The sequence below is a fragment of the Psammomys obesus genome, unplaced genomic scaffold (assembly GCF_907164565.1).
Source record: "Psammomys obesus unplaced genomic scaffold, mPsaObe1.curated_primary_1811, whole genome shotgun sequence".
NCBI classification, from domain to species: Eukaryota; Metazoa; Chordata; class Mammalia; order Rodentia; family Muridae; genus Psammomys; species Psammomys obesus.
This window is the reverse complement of record NW_026596040.1, coordinates 6,437,447-6,456,084: the sequence shown is the minus strand read 5'-3', so window position 1 is coordinate 6,456,084 and position 18,638 is coordinate 6,437,447. Positions and strand designations below refer to the sequence as shown.

The 18,638-nt window shown below is 43.5% G+C and overlaps 1 protein-coding gene across 2 annotated transcripts in view; it reads left to right on the top strand.

The window, feature by feature from the left end:
- The window catches only part of Mcc (MCC regulator of WNT signaling pathway), a 214,794-nt gene that overhangs the window by 72,460 nt on the left and 123,696 nt on the right, over nt 1–18,638 (top strand). The window contains exon 1 of one of the 2 annotated variants that reach the window (XM_055622797.1): nt 7,007–7,034. The exons of the other annotated variant lie outside the window; for it this stretch is intronic. The gene's annotated coding sequence lies outside the window, so the exon portion shown is untranslated. Of the gene's footprint in view, nt 1–7,006; nt 7,035–18,638 lie in introns of those variants that run through there. 2 annotated transcript variants of the gene reach the window in all.

Below are 18,638 nucleotides of genomic sequence, written 5' to 3'. Positions count from 1 at the left end.
ATTGGTTCCATGGGCTGCATATTTGTTCTCTCTGTGTGTTGAGGCAAGTGTTTGCTGGCCTTATATCTTTATATTTCAGTCTAAAATAGATGTTTAAGATAAAAACCTCAGGTTAGAGGCTCAGCAGTTGAGAGCACTGTCTGTTCTTCCAGAGGTCCTGAGTTCAATTTCCAGCAGCCACTTGGTGGCTCATAACCATCTATACTAGGATCTGATGCCCTCTTCTTACCTGCAGGTATACATGCAACACTCATATACATAAATGAATAAATCTTAAAATAAAATAAATAAAAACTTAATGTGCATTGAAAAAGACTATTTTCTATTATAACAGAACACCAAGCTAATATTAAACACAGAGTAAATACTTACGAGAGAAATTGGGGAAGAGGAAGAATTACAAGAAAGTATAGTGAGATGCCTTCCAAGTCTTATTATATGTGTATGAATATTTTACCTGTATATATTTCTGTGAACCGTGTGCATACAGTGCTCCTGGAGGCCCCTAGGGACTAGAGTTAAGATTTGAACAGACGTATGAGTGCTGGGAATTGAACCCAGGTCCTCTGGAAGAGCAGCTGGTACTCTTAACCACTGAACCATTGTTCCAGCCCCAGCTTCCTAATTCTTAATGAATCATTTCTCCTGAGGTGGGAAATTTTTTCTGTCCCTCTGTTTTGAGTTGACAGCTTCACCTTTCCTGGCCACCGCTTTGTTACCTCATTTCCCAACTTGGTTTATCACTCAGTTAATGCTAAAGTATATGCAACAGGAGCTGAAGGTAATGGGTTAGGTCAAATCGTGAGTGGCTAGGATAAAGAAAGAAAACCCGTGTTCAACCACATTTTCTTGAAGGCAGGTGTGGACCATATCTTCGAGCCCTTGCCTCTGACAGAGAGATGGTTATAATCAGGGGCACCATTTTTAAAAGGACAGACAATATTACACTCCAGACATACCATTTATAAATGCCAGTGTTACCAACCACCCGTACTGTTTGTCCTAGACTGGATACTTATGTCGGATATGATGAGACCCAGACCAAAACTGTGAAATCACAGAAAGTAGGAGATTCCCTTTCCAAATAAGTATGGAAGAATAGTGTCACACAACTGTAGCTTCCTTTTTGTTCAACAACTTAAAGAACTTCCTCAGAATGAAATTTTATATCATGTTACAAAACAATTATTGCAGCTTTAAAGATAGTCATATGCCCTAAGCATAGGGGAAATCAAGATAGATTTACCATGGGGTATGTATATTCTAGTCTAGTGGTTTTCTTGTTTTCTTTGTATCGTTCTGAGTGTTTATAGAGAATCCAGTGAATGTACACAGTTCACCTCATTGGTCTAGGAGAGACTTGGTTTTCTTTTGGAGGGGAGAGAAATCCTTGACTGGTTGGTCAGCTAGAGAAGTATTGGTGGAACAATGCCATTTTGGAGAATAAAAATTATATTTGAAGCCTTGCTTCTACTTTGGAGGAATTTTAATGTTTGCTTTTTATAACTTGAGGTAAACATGTCAAGTACGCCTTAAAGATCAGAAATGAGTTTTGCTTGCATGAAGAAATGAATTATTTAGAGTGTCAATCTTGGTCTGTAAGAAGCTGTCAGGAGAACCCAGACACTTGACACAGAGTATGGGCTGCTACTGTTTGGCATACACCTTCTATTAAAGCCCTGGTTGTGGAAGATGATATTTAGGGAAAGTAATTTAAAATGCCATCTCTACCCATTTACTCTCTGAAGTCATGGAGGATCTGTCACAGAACAGTGTGTGTATGCATGCATCGCTTTTTCTGTTAACACTGGACCCAATGGTCCCAGAATGCATGGTGTCAGTGTTGGGCTCCTGAAGCTTACAGTGCACTATAGTTTATAGGGGCACTAAGATATCTAATTTGCCTTTGGGTAACACAGTGGGGATCTTTGTAATTCATCAGGTAAGAGCTCTCTATTAATGAAAGAGATGCTTATCTCCTCTATGATACTCCTGCTCTCACTTTTCTCTATATCCCCCTTTGCCTCAGTTTCTTTTAGAATCAGAGCATCTACATTGTCCCTTAGGGTTCAAAAGTTTCCTTTCATTCTTTCCTTCATTTCCCATTTCAGATGAAAATTAAAGGCCCATCCCTTCTCAAAGAACCTAGTTTAGAAAGGTTTGGGCTTTTGCTTGTTTTAGGCAAGACCAACAGTCTAATCACGGGCGAACCGTCAGGGAGGCTGGCTGTAAATAAGATCCTCTCACAGAGCGATTTTCCTTCTGCATAGATTTTGGAACCTCATAGAGAAGAGTCCGTCTCATCAGTCTGGGGAATGAACAGGTAGATGCCAACCTCCCTCTCTTCAAGTTGGTCATTCAAGAGCCTGGTTTAGAGTAGTTATCCAACAGATGGTCACTGATGGCTGTGACATGCCACCACTTTAGCTGAGGTCCTCAGTGTTCCCTAAGGTTCATAGACTAAATTGTGTACTCACTATGGCACAACTGGGAGGTGGTAAAACCTGGAAAGGGTGATACTTGGTTCAAAGGCTTTGAGTCACTTGGAATGTGCCTTTCTGGCTCACTTGGAATATGCCTTTCTGGCTCGTTCCTCTTTCTCTCTTTGCTTCCCAGCCATTAGCTAAGTGGTTTTGTCATGCCTCTCTGTTACTGTGATGGGCTGCCACAGACGCAGAATCTCATGGCCAGCCAAACAGCCATTTGTCTTTATTAGTTGATTATCCTGGGTGTTTGATATAGTTACAGAAAGGTAACTGACTATTCCAGGCACTGTGGTGGTATAGATAGGTGTCAGCAGACATCAAGCCACTAGAGGGAAACATAGTGAAAACACTTCCAGTTATTGCAAGAGCTTTCTAGGAAGAACTGCAGTAGCCTGAAACTAAACAGCTCTGTGCAGCAAAAGAAGCAATTAGGGTGAAGGAACAGAGAACACCAGGCCTGGGAAGCTGTCTTGGCAGTTAAGAGCATGTCCTGTTCTTCCAGAGGACCGGAGTTTGCTTCCCATCGCCCACACCAGGAGTTTCACAACCTCCTGCAGCCCCAGCTCCGGGGTGTCTGATGCACTCCTTCCACAGGAACTTGTGTTCACACGTGCACGGATCCACACACAGACATACACCTGTGCACATAATTAAAAATAGAACAATTAAAAAGCAATGGAGAAAGACCATGCCAGTTGCATCAGACAGGAAATTCATATCTAGAACTGACCAATAAAGTAATATGAAATGTATCTAATCAAAAAAAACGGGCCAACGAATTGAATACAGTTCTCGTAAGAAGGCCTAAAATTGCAGAACGGCCAGTCAGACAACAAATGCTGGCAAGGATACAGGGAGAGAGAGGGTCATGAAGGTCCCTCAGAAAACCAAAACTGGAACTCTGATAGACCCGAAGGAGGCTAAGTCGCATGCCACAGAGACACCTGCATATCTGTGAAGTCATGGAATTGATTTACAAGTTCATCGGCAGATACATACGAAAAGAACATGTGGCACACTGGCACACATTCGGCTGTAAAGATGAGCCCGTGACGTTCACAAGAAGGCAGATGCTACTGGAAATGTGAAACAACCTGAAATCCAGACAGATGTCACATTTCCTGTTGTATGTGGAATCCAGACTTAAGCTTGACTCCCCCAAGCCCCCTCCTGTGTGTGTATGTGTCTCTGTGTGCACATGAGCCATGTGTGTGGGGTCTGTGTGTGTGTGGTGTGTGCATGTGTGCATGAGTGTGTGTTTGTGCACGTGCGTACGTGTACGTGGTTGGGGTGGGGGCTGTAGGACATGAAAGTAGAAATGGGACTATGAGAGGGAAAGACGAGCTCTAAGAATATATGACACAAAAGCGGAAGAGGACTACACGGGAAGAGAAAATGGACCAGCAAGTGTGTGAAAAGGGGGCCAGGGAGGGGAAAAGATGAAGTATAATGATGAAGGTGTGAAATGAAACCAAGTTCTTTGTGTCTTAACCAAAAATAGGGAAATAACAAACTTTTCATTTCCAGAAGAAAATGCCCCAGGCTTGTCCACTTTGTCCGGATTAGTCTACTTGCCTGCAGTGAACAGACCAGTGTGGTCATGAGCGGGAAAGGAAGCAGGAACCACAGCACCACGTAGCAAGTGGTAGACTCTTGTACATACTGCCTTTGACAGGCACATATTGCCAGTGACAAAACATGTGAATTGGCAAATTCTCTCCTTCCATTGAGGTTACAGTTAAACACTGTTGAAAATTCAAGGTCCTCAGACCCAGGTTCCGAGATGGAGAGCAGGGAAATGTGGCCCAGGCGAAGGACTCCCTGCTTTGTCAGTAAAGGCCAGTTTGCTGAGGTTTGTTTTTGTGTATGTTTCTCTCATCGTTACCTTTAGCCCCCGGATCGTAGCGGACCACGGATACGTCTCCTTTCAGATTGTTGGTTTGTAGCTGAAGAATTCTATGAGTGGACTTTTGGTGAATGAGCGCATATTGAAGTGGCCAAGGAAACTGCTTTATTCAAGAGAGCCCTGCTGAGAGGTACTTCACACAGTGCCATTCGCACAGTACTCTCTGAATGCCCACATGGATAGACAACGGGAAGAAGAGATGGTTTCATTTCACACTCTCCTCTGATAGATAGATCAGAGCCTGCCTGCCCCTTTATAATTTACCACCATTGTACTGTGTTCATGTTAACAAAACAGCAAGTACTGACTGCTCACTGCTGACCAGGCTCTGTGCTACACACCTTGTGTCTGTTGTCTCCTTTGTTGCTCACAGCCAACCTGTGATAGGAACACACAGTGGTCTGGGTTTGAAGAGGCAAACTGACTTGCTTTCCTGGTCACTTAAGCAGTGGCTCTGATTTCAAATGCAGATCAGATTCCAATGTTTCTAACCCTGGAATTCATTTCTTCCAAAATAAAAGCTGCTGTGTCCGAGGGTCTCACTAAGGAAAATGACAGGTCGGGGGGCAGGGAGGAAAAGAGAAAAAGCGAGAAACAGTAGGCTATGGTTGGCATTCAGATGCCTGCCTCCTTAAATGAAAGTGAGAAGCAACATTTGGTAATGGAATCCCCTGTAGGTTTGGCTATAAAACCAACCCCCATTTGACAGCCTGCTGTGCGGTGTGTGGGAAGGAGTGACTGAGTGGATCCCTCTTTATTTTAAGACTTAAGTAGCTTCTCTATAGTGCATGTTTAAATGTATCAGTTATATTTAAAATGAAGATTTTTATGATGGTTCAGTCAATTTGCCTGGACTTTGAGGCCTTTTTTTAACTGACCAACTTCAAGAAGTAACATGATCAGAAAGTAGCTAGAAATTTTCACATCCTCTTATACATAGAATTGTGACACAGACAACAATAACATAGCTGCTTTAGGATGGATTTTCTTTGCTTTTTCCCAGATTCTGGCTAGCTCTGTGCTTCCTCATGTAAGTGTTCTTCTTGCTCCTCTGTTATTCTCCCTCATTTCTGACCAGTGTGAGCACCACATTCTAATTCTAAATGTTAATTTTTGTTTGGAAGCATTAAAAAAAAAATCAATGCATTTGTAAGAGAAAAAGATTGAGGGTGAATAACTCATCCCAGCTTTGGAACTAAAAGTGCCACTTTTGATAATGATAAATAGAGCTTTCCTGGGGATAACTCTCTATGCAGAGGGCTTCATTTGTCAGACTAGCTTTAAAAGTTTGGTGCTAGAAAAATCATTTATATACATACATTTTTATACACACATGCGTATACTTATATAGACATCTATTTATATATACTTAAATATATATACTTATATATACATCTATGTGTATGTATATATATGAAAGATATACATATTTATGTGCATGTATATACATGCATGTATGTGTGACTATATATAAACCCTTCTTGCTTTTACATATAATGCCACTTAAGCATCCGTACAAATCCTCGATATGGTCTCTTCAGGCATCTCTGGGAATACTCCCATTATCTTCTTGACAGTATATCCTTGTAGGCATCATGCTTCTTCTCCCTCCTGCTTGCTCAGAAAGCCTGTAAATAAAGGCTGGTGTTCCGTGCCGGGTTTGTGACACATGCCTTTAATCCCAGGGCAGAGGTAGGCAGATCTCTGACTTCTGGGTCAGCCTGGTCTACAGAGTGAGTTCCAGGAAGCCATAGCTGCGTAATGAGATCTTGTCTGCGGGTGGCCGGGTGGGGAGAGAAAGACTAGTGTTCCTTTGCACCAGGCATCATGCTTTAGAAAGGGGATGAAAACTGCTAGAACAGAGCTAGGCAAGTGGGGCATGTTTACCTCTAAACAATCAGTTCAGGTGTGGTCCACAAAGTTAAGCTTTAAGAACCAATCTAGTGCTATTGGTGGTTTTGGTCTTATGAAATACGTCATGTTCTCTCCGTGTCAATCTTAGAATAGATTTCCATGTTGCTGTGTCCTGAATCTGTGGCAAAGAATTCTAATGGTAGACTACATACATTTGGTATTTAAAAGCTCATTCTGTCCTGTCACTTAACATATGGCTGTGTTGTGCATTGGTAGGAGTCTGTGCTGTGCGTAATTCTCCACCCTGGTGCTTGGGTTTTTAGTGGCATGTGTATAAACGAGGACCATGCCTGGTAGCTCACACTGTGCCTGGTTGAATGGCAGTTGAATGTTAGTAAGCCAAGTTGCTTTGTTAAAGCCACAAACTTTGCAAGTAAAATCATCACACGGGGTGATGGTGCATATGTGGCGCTTTCTGTAAATAGTATGCATGTGGGGAGTATTCTCTGTTCCCTGGGTAGGTCAGCAAAGTGGATGAGAGTCAGAGCATTCTGGTCCCAGTTGCCCTGAAAGCTCTTATTGATATGGGATTAGTCTCGGGGGAGACACTGTGCTGTCACATGGGCATCAGGGCAATTGAGAAGAGTGACTGGAGGCCAGTGGGGGAAGGGACTGGCGCTGAGTCACTGAGTTCATGAAAAGGCTACAGAACAGGAGTGGAATTGGAGTGTGGTAGGAGAGGCCTGCCCCTGGGTGGTTCAACCAGCACATCTGTGACCACGCCTTGGGTAAGCTAACATGCAGTCCGTGCTGAGGAAGGGGAGACGGGAAACTTCAGGTACGGGCTGGGGAGTGGGCTCGCTTTCCACCCCATGCCCCCTCTTCTTCTTACAGGTTCAGAGGCACTGTGTAGGACTGACATGCAGGATCCTAGATGGTCTCAGAGACCAGCTCCTGGTCCTGAACACTGGCTCTCAATACAGATTACCTGGCTTGGTGGCTTAAACATTCTGAAAGGTAAAATTGCATGCATTGTATTAGCAGCCAGAAAAATTGTATTTTGCTAAATTGGAATAATTTAAAGTCCTTTTTAAACTTGGCGGTAAGCTTCCTTATGTGGGTGAGAAATTCAGGGTTGAGAATGTGATGACATGTTCTTCCACGACACTGTAGGTGAAGGCTTCTCTATGACTAGAAAACCACCATAAAGGGTGTCGGCTGACTTTGCTGTGTTGGGGCGGGGGTGGTGAGTAGGAAGCATTTGAAGGGTAGGGAATGGGGCAGAAGTCAGAAAGGAGTAAACAGTGTATTTCCTGTGTACACAAAGCAGGGAATTACGTGGTCTTTGCCTTCTAAGTGTAAGCGTGTGCCCTCAGCTTTAGATGTCTAATGTGCCTCATATGTGTGACCTTGTGTTGGTGCTTGATGGAGCTGGTATGTATGATCTTAGGTCCACTATGTATAAACTGTAAGAATATCTGAGTGTCAGTTAATAAACAAACATGCCCAAAAGAGAACTACAAAGGTAAGCCTGTAGACTAACTTTTCTATGTGTGTTCTAATGTCAAAAAAAAGATCAAAAGCTGCGGGTAGCTGCAGAAAGCCTTTCAAAGTCAATTCGGAATGTAGGAGCTGCCACTGTCGCCTATTGATTAGTCTTAAGATTTGAGGAAAAAAAAAAAAAAAAAAAAAGCAGCTTCCTGGACCAGGCAAACTTTTTTTCTCTTCTTATAAAAGAAACTAGTGAAAAGCAATTTCCCTTTAAGCTGCCTGTGTGCTCATGCAGAGGACAGTGGCTCTTTATTTTCCAGCTTCCTCCCCTATCCTTCCTTTATTTGTTTTGCAAAAAAACTGCACATTGAACTCGATTCATTACGCTTGGTTTCTAAGTGTCCAAGGCAAGGAGAGCAGATGACTGGAGGCTTCAGCTGAGGAGAGTTAGGGGTGGAGTGTAGAGGTAAAGGTCACTGGCTTACATGTGGCAGCCATCAAGGCTTGGGAAGGAATGAGGGGAGATGAAGAGAACAGGATTGTAGTCACCCCTAGATGCTAGTTGTCACCTCTTTTTGAGTATGGAGCATGGACATAGATCTCAGATGGCCTGTCAGGAGGCCACCTCATTCCCCATTCCCCTGGTCTCAATTAGCTTAAGGGTAAAACTTATTTAAATTTTTTCAGTCTCTAGCAGAACAGGATTTTCCTTCAAGGGGGTTGGGGGTTGGAGCGAATATGTGTCTTAGACATAAATGAAACAAGCCTGACTTAATCAGCTTTCTTGAACGATTAAATTCTTGCCTTAATGTATAAGACCATCTAAACATTAAGGTGTGAAGCATGAACCAGAAAGCATTTTTAATATTTCTTTCTCATTGTCATAAGATTTTTTTTAAATGAAAATATCAAAAGTATCAGCTATGCAATTCAAGAAATCTCTTTAGCAGAACTCATAGGTTGGAAGAAAAAACAAAAGCTAACTGAAGTGACCGTTAGGAAACCATGGGTTAGGATTTTATGTGAATTTGGGTCTTTGAATTGTAGCAGACCTGGAAGCCAGATTGAAATGGTCCACAGGTGTGTATTTCTAGAGTCATGCATGCAGAGAGGAGCCTGGAACTCTTCCCCTATGTGCAGGGGTTTTTTAATTTTAGAGCTTAGCTTGATGCTTCACCTGAAACTGTTCTAGTCCAGTTAACATGTAGATGATCCACAGCAGTGTATAAAGCCATTGCTCACTGGAGACTTCAAGCATCTACACAGTTTCAGCCTTCCGTTGGCTCAGCTGTGTAGAAGACCCTGCCAGTTCTGGCTTTACCTAGGAAGCTCCAGGAGAACGTGGTAGCACCCCCTGATACCTTTGACATTTCTATTTGTTTCTGAGAAGTGCTTCTTTTGTTTATGTGACTGAGTGGGTTTCTGTTTGTTACACTTTTTAGTTTCTGATGATAGCCTCAAACTCAAGGAAGGCCTTGTACTTACATGCTGACGTGGGTATTATTGTTACTGTCTTAGAGTAGTTGGAGTTAAATGGGAGGTCTGTGGCATGATTATCTCCCATTGACCATTGTTCTTACCTTTATGAAGTCATCCAGCCTTGGTGAGTAGAAATCTTATCCCCTGGGGTTCCCAGCCGCTTTCTCACAACCCATAATGCCCTGAGAACAGTGCCAGATTTGTCTTGAGCCTAGGTGCCTGCTGTAGTGTGCCTGCTTTGAAGGTAGCCACCCCTCCCCAGCCCCCTTTCTACCTGTCTTAGATAGATAAGCCATCTCTTGTAAATCCACTAGTGGCAAGTGCTCATGGGGGAAAAGTCCTCATATTCAATTTTGTGCTTGGTTTCAAGGGGCTTGGCACATTTTGTGTATTCGGGGTGCTTATGTTCAGATTGAGGACCCAAGTGGCTTTTAGATGTGGGAATTTGTCTAACTGGAGCACATTTTGTAGATTGCCTGGGTAGGGGCCCACTTCTGTCCTGTGGCTTGTAATTTCATTTTTTTACTTTTGGACCTCCAGTGAGCAGAACTGGGTAGTCGTGTTTGTTCACACCTCCCTTCCCACCCGTCCGTGTGGCGTTCTTTCTGTTTTATTTCTCTATGACAGCTGACCCTGTGAGTCTACCTCCAGCACAGAAACCGCCGTGTATCCACACTCACCTGCCTGTGTAATTCAGGCTTTGTTTCCCCTCCCCCCACCCCCGGAGCCTCTCTCCCAGCCCTTGTGCCATTTGTATGCCCTGTCTTGATGAGTAGTTATGTCACATCAATGCACTTCTAGAAGACTAGTTGAGAAGTTAGCCTCTTCCTGTCTTCCCTCTGTCACAGGCAAGTTCTGTGAAGCTTGCTTGTTTTGATCATGTCTGGACATCCGCTCCATGGTAGGTACTGAGTTGGCCAGGGAAGATAGGAAATGGCAGCCCCTGCTGTCCCACAGCCCAGGAGGAAGGTTCAAAGCCCCTCACATTCAAAAGAAGAGATGGGCAGCCACAAGCTAGCTGAGTAGCCTTATGTGGATAACAGCCTCAGGCTTACAGAACATTGTGAGAGAGGAAATCCACAGTGTACCCACTGTTTTGGCAGCACCTTCCTTCCAAGGCTGCTCGACTTTGTTACTCAGGCCTATTGACCTATGGCTCTTCCAGGTTAACAGACCTAGTGAGCTAAGGTCTGTAGCCCAAACACACACACACACACACACACACTATCACCTTCACATGCGGCTGGAAGAGAGTGCCTTGGCATGACAAGATGACAGTTTAACTTGCCTATCATTGCTCTGTGGGAGGCTCCTCTAAATTTTGGCCACCCTAAGTAAGCAATTTGTATCTGGTTGAGACCAGGAATGAGTTGAATCCTTCAGGGGCTTCTTGAGGTCCACCCGTGAGCACTGTCAGAGGTTGTTCCTTCCTGGTGGTGTTTCGTCTAGATAATGGCAAGAACCTTCTTGGCACTGCTTGCTGAGGGTGCTGCTCTGGTCAAACACTGATGGAGGCCTTCTCCTGAGGTCTCCTACCATCCTCCCACCAAGAACGATCTCTATGCTGTCTTGGCAAAGACTTAGATGCATTTAGTGCACACTGCACACTGGGAGAGCTTATGTCACAGCCACTGCGTAAAATGATTGTAGATGCTGCGTAGCTTAGTGACCTGGTTTTATTCAGAGTCAGATGTTGCTCTACTGAGTAAGGGAGCTGCCGGCCCAGTTATGATGTTACTAGTGAATTCGGATAAGTAGAGGTCCCCCTCGCCGATTCCTCTATCGGTCAATGCTGAACACCTCACCGTTTATTTAACAGTAAACGTCTCAGATGCATTTTATGTGAAGTTTTGTGCAAGCCTTGGATAAATTAGTACCACGTTGCTCTGCTGGATTCTTGGATCTCTGTGGCAAATTTAAGACATACTCAAGTCATTTGTTAAACATAACTATTTTGCTGTTGTTCCCCACTGAGAAAACTAGAAAAAAATGTTTATTTTTCTTTGTGGGATTTCAGAACGAGTTCTTAGGAGGCCGGATAAGCTAACTCAAGTGGTATTTCTGTAATTGTGTCACTGCTATTAATGGCATTTTATATACAATGATCTTTGGGGTATAAATGACTGGAAAAAATAAGACTACCCACAAAACACGCTTTTATAGAAAAATAAGTGTTACCTAAGCAGTGTTTTGGTTAGTCATTCGTTACAAGGGAAACACATTAAAGGAAGAACTCCTGGGTGTACAACATTCACTAAAATAGATTTATGTTAAATCCTAGACTTAGGGGTACAACATAGCTCCATAAATGGAAATGCACATGTGTATGCATGAAGAACAGAAACAAAAAGAATATAATATAGGGAGAATTAAAAGAATATAATACAGGGAGAAAATGTGCTTCAAGTTTGACAAGACATAGAGGTTTATATTTCTAAATACAAAGGCTTCAAATGAGTAGGGAAAGTGGCTGGAGAATAGATCAGTGGATTGTGAAGACAATCTGTTAATTTCATAAGTAGAATATAAACAAATTAAAAGACTCTTTTCAGCAAATGCCTGTTCCTGTTCCCGAAGAGCTCGACAGAGCATCTGTTGAATGATGGTCCTCCTAAAGGTGTGCACAGCCTAATCTACATGAATGAATTTGGGAACAGATGTAAGAACCTTATGATGGCAGATTAGACTGGGTTGTCTAGGTGGGCTTATTGAAAAGGGTCCATGTAAGAGGGAGTCAGGAAAACCAGAGTTAAAAGAAAGAGATGTGATGGTAGACACTTGAAGACAGAGTACTGTAGGCCCTGAAGGTATACAAGGTCACAAACTGAAGAATGACAGCAGCCTCCCCAAACTGGAAGACACAAGGGAGCAAACTCTCCCCTGGAGCCTCCCATGGGAGCCCTGCTTGCCAGCACTTCAATTTTGGCCCAGGGAAAGCTATTTCAAGGTTCTGACCCCCACCCCCCTCTTCCCAAAGCTGAAAGATAATAACCACCTGTTGCTCGAAGTCGTTAGGGCTTAGCCATTGATACCACAGCAATTAGCACTAACACTGGGCCTGAACAGTTCAGCAGCTTCCAGACTGCATCTGTTCACCCCCAAGCAATGATGTCCTTGTTTGACTGCATTGTATGCTTTAGATATCATCTCTGGTGTCCTCAGAAACCAGTGGAAAAGATGATAGAATTTCCATTTATACGGATAAATAAAGAGCAAGTTGCTAAAGTCATGCATCACACAGTTAGGGCTAGAGCTAAGATTCCATCTGGCTTCCATAATCCTGATGTGTATGACCCTTCTCTCTTTCTCTCCCCTCCCTTATTCCCTCCCTCCCTCTCTTTCATGTGCAAATTTAACCTATACAAAAGACATTCTGGGTTGTAGATGATTTGAGATATAACTAATATTTCTGCACCTCCCCATTCCCAGATTCCCTACTGAGAATATAACCTTATGTTCAGGAACAGGAGATAACAACCTTAGTGAAACACTGCTTCTTGTTGTCTCTTCATTGCCAGTGGAGTCATCAGAGGGTCTGTCTTCCTGAAAGGAAAGCTTCATGACTGCTGTGCTAAAGGATGGCCCTAGTTTGGTATAGCAGCTCTTGCCTATAATCCCAGCATTTAAGACTCTGAGGCAGGAAGAATCAAGACCCTGTATCACAGACCAACACATGCATCTATCAGCACATCCCGATATGTTGTTTTGATTATGGCCACGTGATATTATCTATTTAGAACCAGTGGGTGAATGGCCAGGTTGAAGGTGGGGGGTATGTAGAAATGGGCCCCTTATCACATGAGAAGTGCTGTTTAAGGCCCTCTTCCTTGGTGGAGAATTATGGCCACCAGTGGACTGCTCTGTAATTGTGTTCGGTCCATTTGAGCCTTCTGTCAGCATCTTTTTCACTTAAAAAAAAGAAATCGCCCACCTGCAGCCTTGTACCCTGGTTTCTTGTCTGTTCACCTTGATGCATACAAAGATGTGGCTCAGGAGTAAAGGGTACTGTTATGGAGGGCCTCTGCCACCATCACCAGGTCACTGGAAAGCACTCACATTTGCCATACTCACAGCCCTGATGCTCCTCTGTCCATTTGTCCTACCTGGGCTCAGCTTTGGGCTGTCACAGAGAAGAGGTTGTTGCCCAGCAGGAAAGGCCTGTGAATTTAATGTTGTTAGTCTAACAACAGGCCTGGGGCCCTGTTCATCACCACAGTTACTGATGTTCTTGGACAGACCCCTGTTAGTCTCTACAGGACAGTAGGAAAGGAAGCAGACAGGCCAGGCCTGGAGAAGTGGGGTCAGAAACATGATATGCTAATGTGAAGGCTGATAGGGAAAAGCCAAGTATCCTCTCTTGACAGTTGTCAGTCATGGCTAGAAAGACACCAGAGCATGAGAGATAACAGCCTCCCCTTCTGCCCAGTGACATCGTGGACGTAAGTGCCAAAGCCAGTGATTGTCATTTTTGCATTTGGTGTTTTCTGCTCATTTCACATGATCTGCCGACACCAGGCTGTTCTGTGCCCTCCTTATAATCTCCGTCACCCATGTCACAGGCCCTTGGCCTGGCCCTGAAGATGGTATGTGCGTGGTGATGGGGCTGTGTTCTGCCCTGAACACTGGGGGACTCTTGCTACTGTTCTTTGCCGTTGTGAGCCAGGAGGAACAACTCTGTTGTTGCACACTGCCGCTTGCCTCTAGCCACAGTTAGATTTCAGCCCTGGATGCTGATTTCAGACTGTTGGGTGTTTCTGCAGCACAGACTCAACTTCTGCTACATACCTCACTTTGACCTTACTGTTTCTTGTTTGTTTGTTTTAATGAGTCTTAATCTATTACCATTTCTCCATGGTGTCCTGAGATTCTGTGAGGGTCTTCTAACACTGCTAAGTTCCATAGCTTCAGAGCCTTTCCTTTGCTTTGTGACCTTTTCTCCCACCTAGTTGGCCAAAGATCTGGGAAAACAACTGCCTGTTACCCACACTTGCTCTCCTCCTTCCCTTAGGGCTGTTAGCTTCTAATAGAAACAGAACAAGTCGCTTGTCAAAATCTTCTTGACTTGGAACAATAGCCTTGTGCAATCTCCTTAAGTTTATATCAGTGGATCTAAACACAGTGGCATTAGTTTACCTTATAGCCTAATTTTGACTAACACTGTTATAGCAGCCACATATGTTAGAACCTTGCAGACACTTTAGCACCTTTTCAGTTGCTAGTAAAGGATGGAGAGGTGATAGGCTGTAGATAATGAGGCTGGGTCCTGTAGGCTGTTGAAGTTTCCCAAGTGGCCTTTTAGACCAGTGTTCTAAGAGACCAGCATGGAGATAGCCTGTATCTAAGACTGAGGCTTGGTCTCCTGCAGAAACCTAACAGTGCTGAAGTTACGGGGCTGCCTCTTTGTGTGTAATGACATAGTTAAGGTCATAGCTGGTAAGAATCGAGGCTTTTGATAGCGAGGTTGACACCTATTCATGTGTTTCCATTTTCCAATTGGGAAAGACGATCCTGCCAAACTGGAATTCTTCCTGTGTTGGTCGGTTTTTCATTGCGGTGTCAGTCCTGAGAAAACCAATTCAGGGGTGCTTTTCTCACCATTCCAGAGGTTAGCTGACCTCACTGTTACTAGGTCCTGGTGAGGCAGAACACTGAGAAGGAGATATCATTACCTCATGGCAGCTAAAAGCCAAAAAGACAGGAAAGGTCTAGGCCACAATGCAAGGCCTCTGAGATCTTGTAGCAAAGTAAGCTCTCTGGCGGTCCCTGGGCTGATGTTGGATTGTTGTGTGAGTACTGCTTCAATGTCTCTTGAAGTAAGATAAGAGAAACAGGAGACAGCAATTTGTTTGAATGTTTCTCTTGGCTTGCTAGATGCTTTTGTACCTTTTTGTGTAACACACCTATTGCATTTCACAGATTAGTGAACACCCTCCTGTCTTGGAATAGACAGTCTCTCAAGGCCTTGCATTCAAAAGCCTTTGTTGAATGGAGTTCATCTTTGTCCCAGGAAGAACATGGATTTTTTTTTCCTCATATTTATTTTCCTGTTTTATATATCCATTATTCATCTGTTTCAAATCCTATCCTATTCTTTTATAGTTAACTGAGCTCAGAATTAGTCTGAGCAAAAGTCTTTAGAGATAGTAGGTGTTGGTTCCTATCTCTTTGACTGGTCAGTCATACGGCCCTGGCCATATGACCCAGCCTTTGACTTGGCCACCTCATACTTATAAGATGGGGGTAATCCGTGCACTGTTTTGAAGAGTTATTGTGATGATTAAAAGGGACACATGAACAGTAGGTACCTCATTGCAGTTAACCTCTGGTGGCTTTTCCTGCCATAATCCTCTGCAAAACGTTTGTCCCCTCAGTCTTAATTTCCTCCCATCCTCCTCTCTACTTTGGTGGTGTTTGTAATGCATACCTCCTTAGTGAATATGAAAGTGTAAACCCTGCGTCCTCTTGAAAGGCCCCTACTCCACAGCATCAGCTCTACAGCCATGCCCCCGCAGCCTGTGGCTGCCCTTAGAGCTGTGTATTCAGACTGCTTGCCGTTGTCTGGTGGAGCATGCAGCTGTGGTTCTTGTGCTTCCTACAGTACTCCTGCCATCAGAATCCTTTCACTTCCTTTTGACAAACAGAAGGATTTAGTTGGTCCTGTAGTCCTTGCCCTATGAAACCTGACCACACCCAGCTGTGGCTAACAGGAATTTGTAACAGACACAGGATGGCTTGCAGATAACATGGACGAGCTGGCACTGATTCAGGCTCTATTCGTTACTTCAGTTCCCATCTGAGCCCAGACCTCTTTGGCTCTAAATAATTCATGGCCCCTTTTACATCCTACCCCAAAGTGTATGTGCGCATGGGGGTGGGGGAGCTCATTTATGGCTTGGTTTCCTTGCTCCTGCTTTCTCATTCTATAGGATGATAATGGGATCCCACTAGAGCAAGGCCACACCAGATCTATTGATATTCCTTTTGCTAACTTCCAAGTGTATATGAAAACTTTGCAGGGCCTGGTGTATATGTTAAAATTCACCTAACTCAGTGTGGCTCACACTTATTCGCAATGATTTCTCTTTGTGAAAGAGCTCATTGTTTTGTTTTGGTGTTTTCAGTTTTGGTCATAGGTGTACATCTATGCTTCTGTTTTATTACAGTCTTTTCTACCAGTCAAAGTTTGGAATCCCCAGGACATAAAACCCTCCCTTGGCTAAGCTGTGAAATATGCTGGGTTTCTTTGGTCCTCAAAACAGCTAGTGATTGAAGGAATTTTTTTTTTCTTACGTTTTAGTGGCATATCCTCAGTGGCAGTATGTTAGGAACAGAGGAATTCCCAAGGCCCCAGAGCCAATAAAGAGTGATGCAGCAATGAGTCCTGGCTTATATGGATCCATGCTTTGACTACCCCACAGTGTGTGCTTTCTTATTTTTGGAATTATCAGCGTTGTGAGGTTTTTTTTGTCTTTTGTTTTCTTTTCAACTTTTAAAGGATAGGAATTAGGTCTGGGGAGATAACTCAGTGGCTAAAAGCATGTACTGTTCTTCTACAGGCCTTGAGAAGAAGTCTCAACATCCACGTTTGCCAGCTCACAACTGTTCCTTGCTCCAGGGGATCTGACAGCCTCTTTTGGCCTCTGATGGTTCCTGTATTCATGTGTACACTTGTACACACAAATACACACAATTAAAAATAATTCTAAAAAATCAATCCTTAAAATACAGGAGTTCAAAAAGAGTCCATCGAATTTTGGTAAGGAGACTTGAGAGTTAGCTTTGAGGTAGAGATAATGCTGCTACTGACCTTGAAAGATAAGTAGGGGTAAAAAGGTTTGACTTTAATATCATCAGGGAGATTGAAAGCCAGAAGAAAAACTGGCAGTGAGGGGGCAGATGAGAAATGGATTAGAAACCATAGGCAATAAATTTGGAAATAATTTGGGAACAGATGTTGAGGGGCCTTTAAGATCCTATCTAGAGGGCAGCACTTCTCACAATTCCCTGAAAGCTGGGTTTCTACCAGATGGTTGTCATGGGGCGGTCCTGTGTGCCGAGCAGCGTCCCTAGCGCCCTTCCCCTGCCTTCATATGTCCATATTGACATGAGTCCCCTAGGAGGAGCAAATAGACTCTTGGTCGAGAATCACTGCCCCCAAATAACATTTAGACCCTTACAACAAGTGATGATGTCCACAGAGACCCTCCAAAGAGTAGGTAGCCATGTCCTAGCACTTTTCTCTGGAAAACTGCATATATTTTCTAATTTTGTTCTCCAGTTTATCTGTGCCAGTGTTAAGTATTAAATTTTCATTTACATCAAGTAAAGGTAGACTGGGGGCCTAGCTCCTTGCCTGGCATGCCTGGTGCCATAGGTTCCATCCGTAGCACTAATAAATAAATAAAATTTAAAAAGTCAGGTAACGGTGTTACCAGAGGGCAGATTTTACACCCACAAAGGCAACATTAAACATCAGGCTTTTGCTTTTGTTTAAAAGGACATGGTATGAATTAAGGAGGTTGAGGGCAGTGGCCAAAGAAGAAAGCTACGTTTGTGGTTCTAATCTAGTGTCAGTCATCATGTCTGATACAGGCTTTGGGCTGCCACAGTTCAAGTTACTTGAAGAGATTTTGGAACACAATTTTATGTTAAAACCATCCATATTTGTCCACTCAGCATAAGTGGGCCTGGGACATCAGGCAAACAAAACAAAAAATTGGTCAGTTGACCCTGGAGCCTCAGTAATTGTATTTGTTTAGTGTTTTGTTGGCACATACCCTGCAACCAACACTCTGCGCTGGCCCGGTTTAAGAGTCAGGGCTGATGAGCCAAGCTACAGAGACTGAAACAGATGAAGTAAGATATAGCCAGGTCACCAGTCAAATAGTCACAAGAAATCTATTCTTGGGGACTCTTGCAGGATCTTCACAGAACCGCCTCCCCGCAACCTGAGTAGCTACAGCTCCAATCAAACCTACATACTTGGTTTATATATTGCTGGCTGCTCTGTCAGCTCTCTCTGCTCCTTGTTTTTGCTTTTCCTCGGGGTCCTGGTTGCTTTAATATGAGTGTGCACTTATTTGTCTTTTTTTAAAATAGGGGCTTTCCCAGCTGCCAAGCTGTCTTTAGCTGCCCAGAACTCAGCCAGCAAAGCCCTACCTCCTGCCCCTAGCCAAGGCTTAATTCACAATGAACTTAGTGTGAACTAGAATTCTTAAATCTTGTTAATATGTTCTGCTATTGAACCATATTTCTTTCCTGGACTTGTAGTAAATTATTTTAGTATGCTTGGAGATGGCAGGAATCCTGAGCAGTTGAAGTAGAGAAACTGTTAGTTCCTCTTCATGCCTCGAAACTGGTACAGAGCTGTAACATTTTGGAATATAAACAGGCCACTTAGGATGTCAAACAAAAAGGATGGT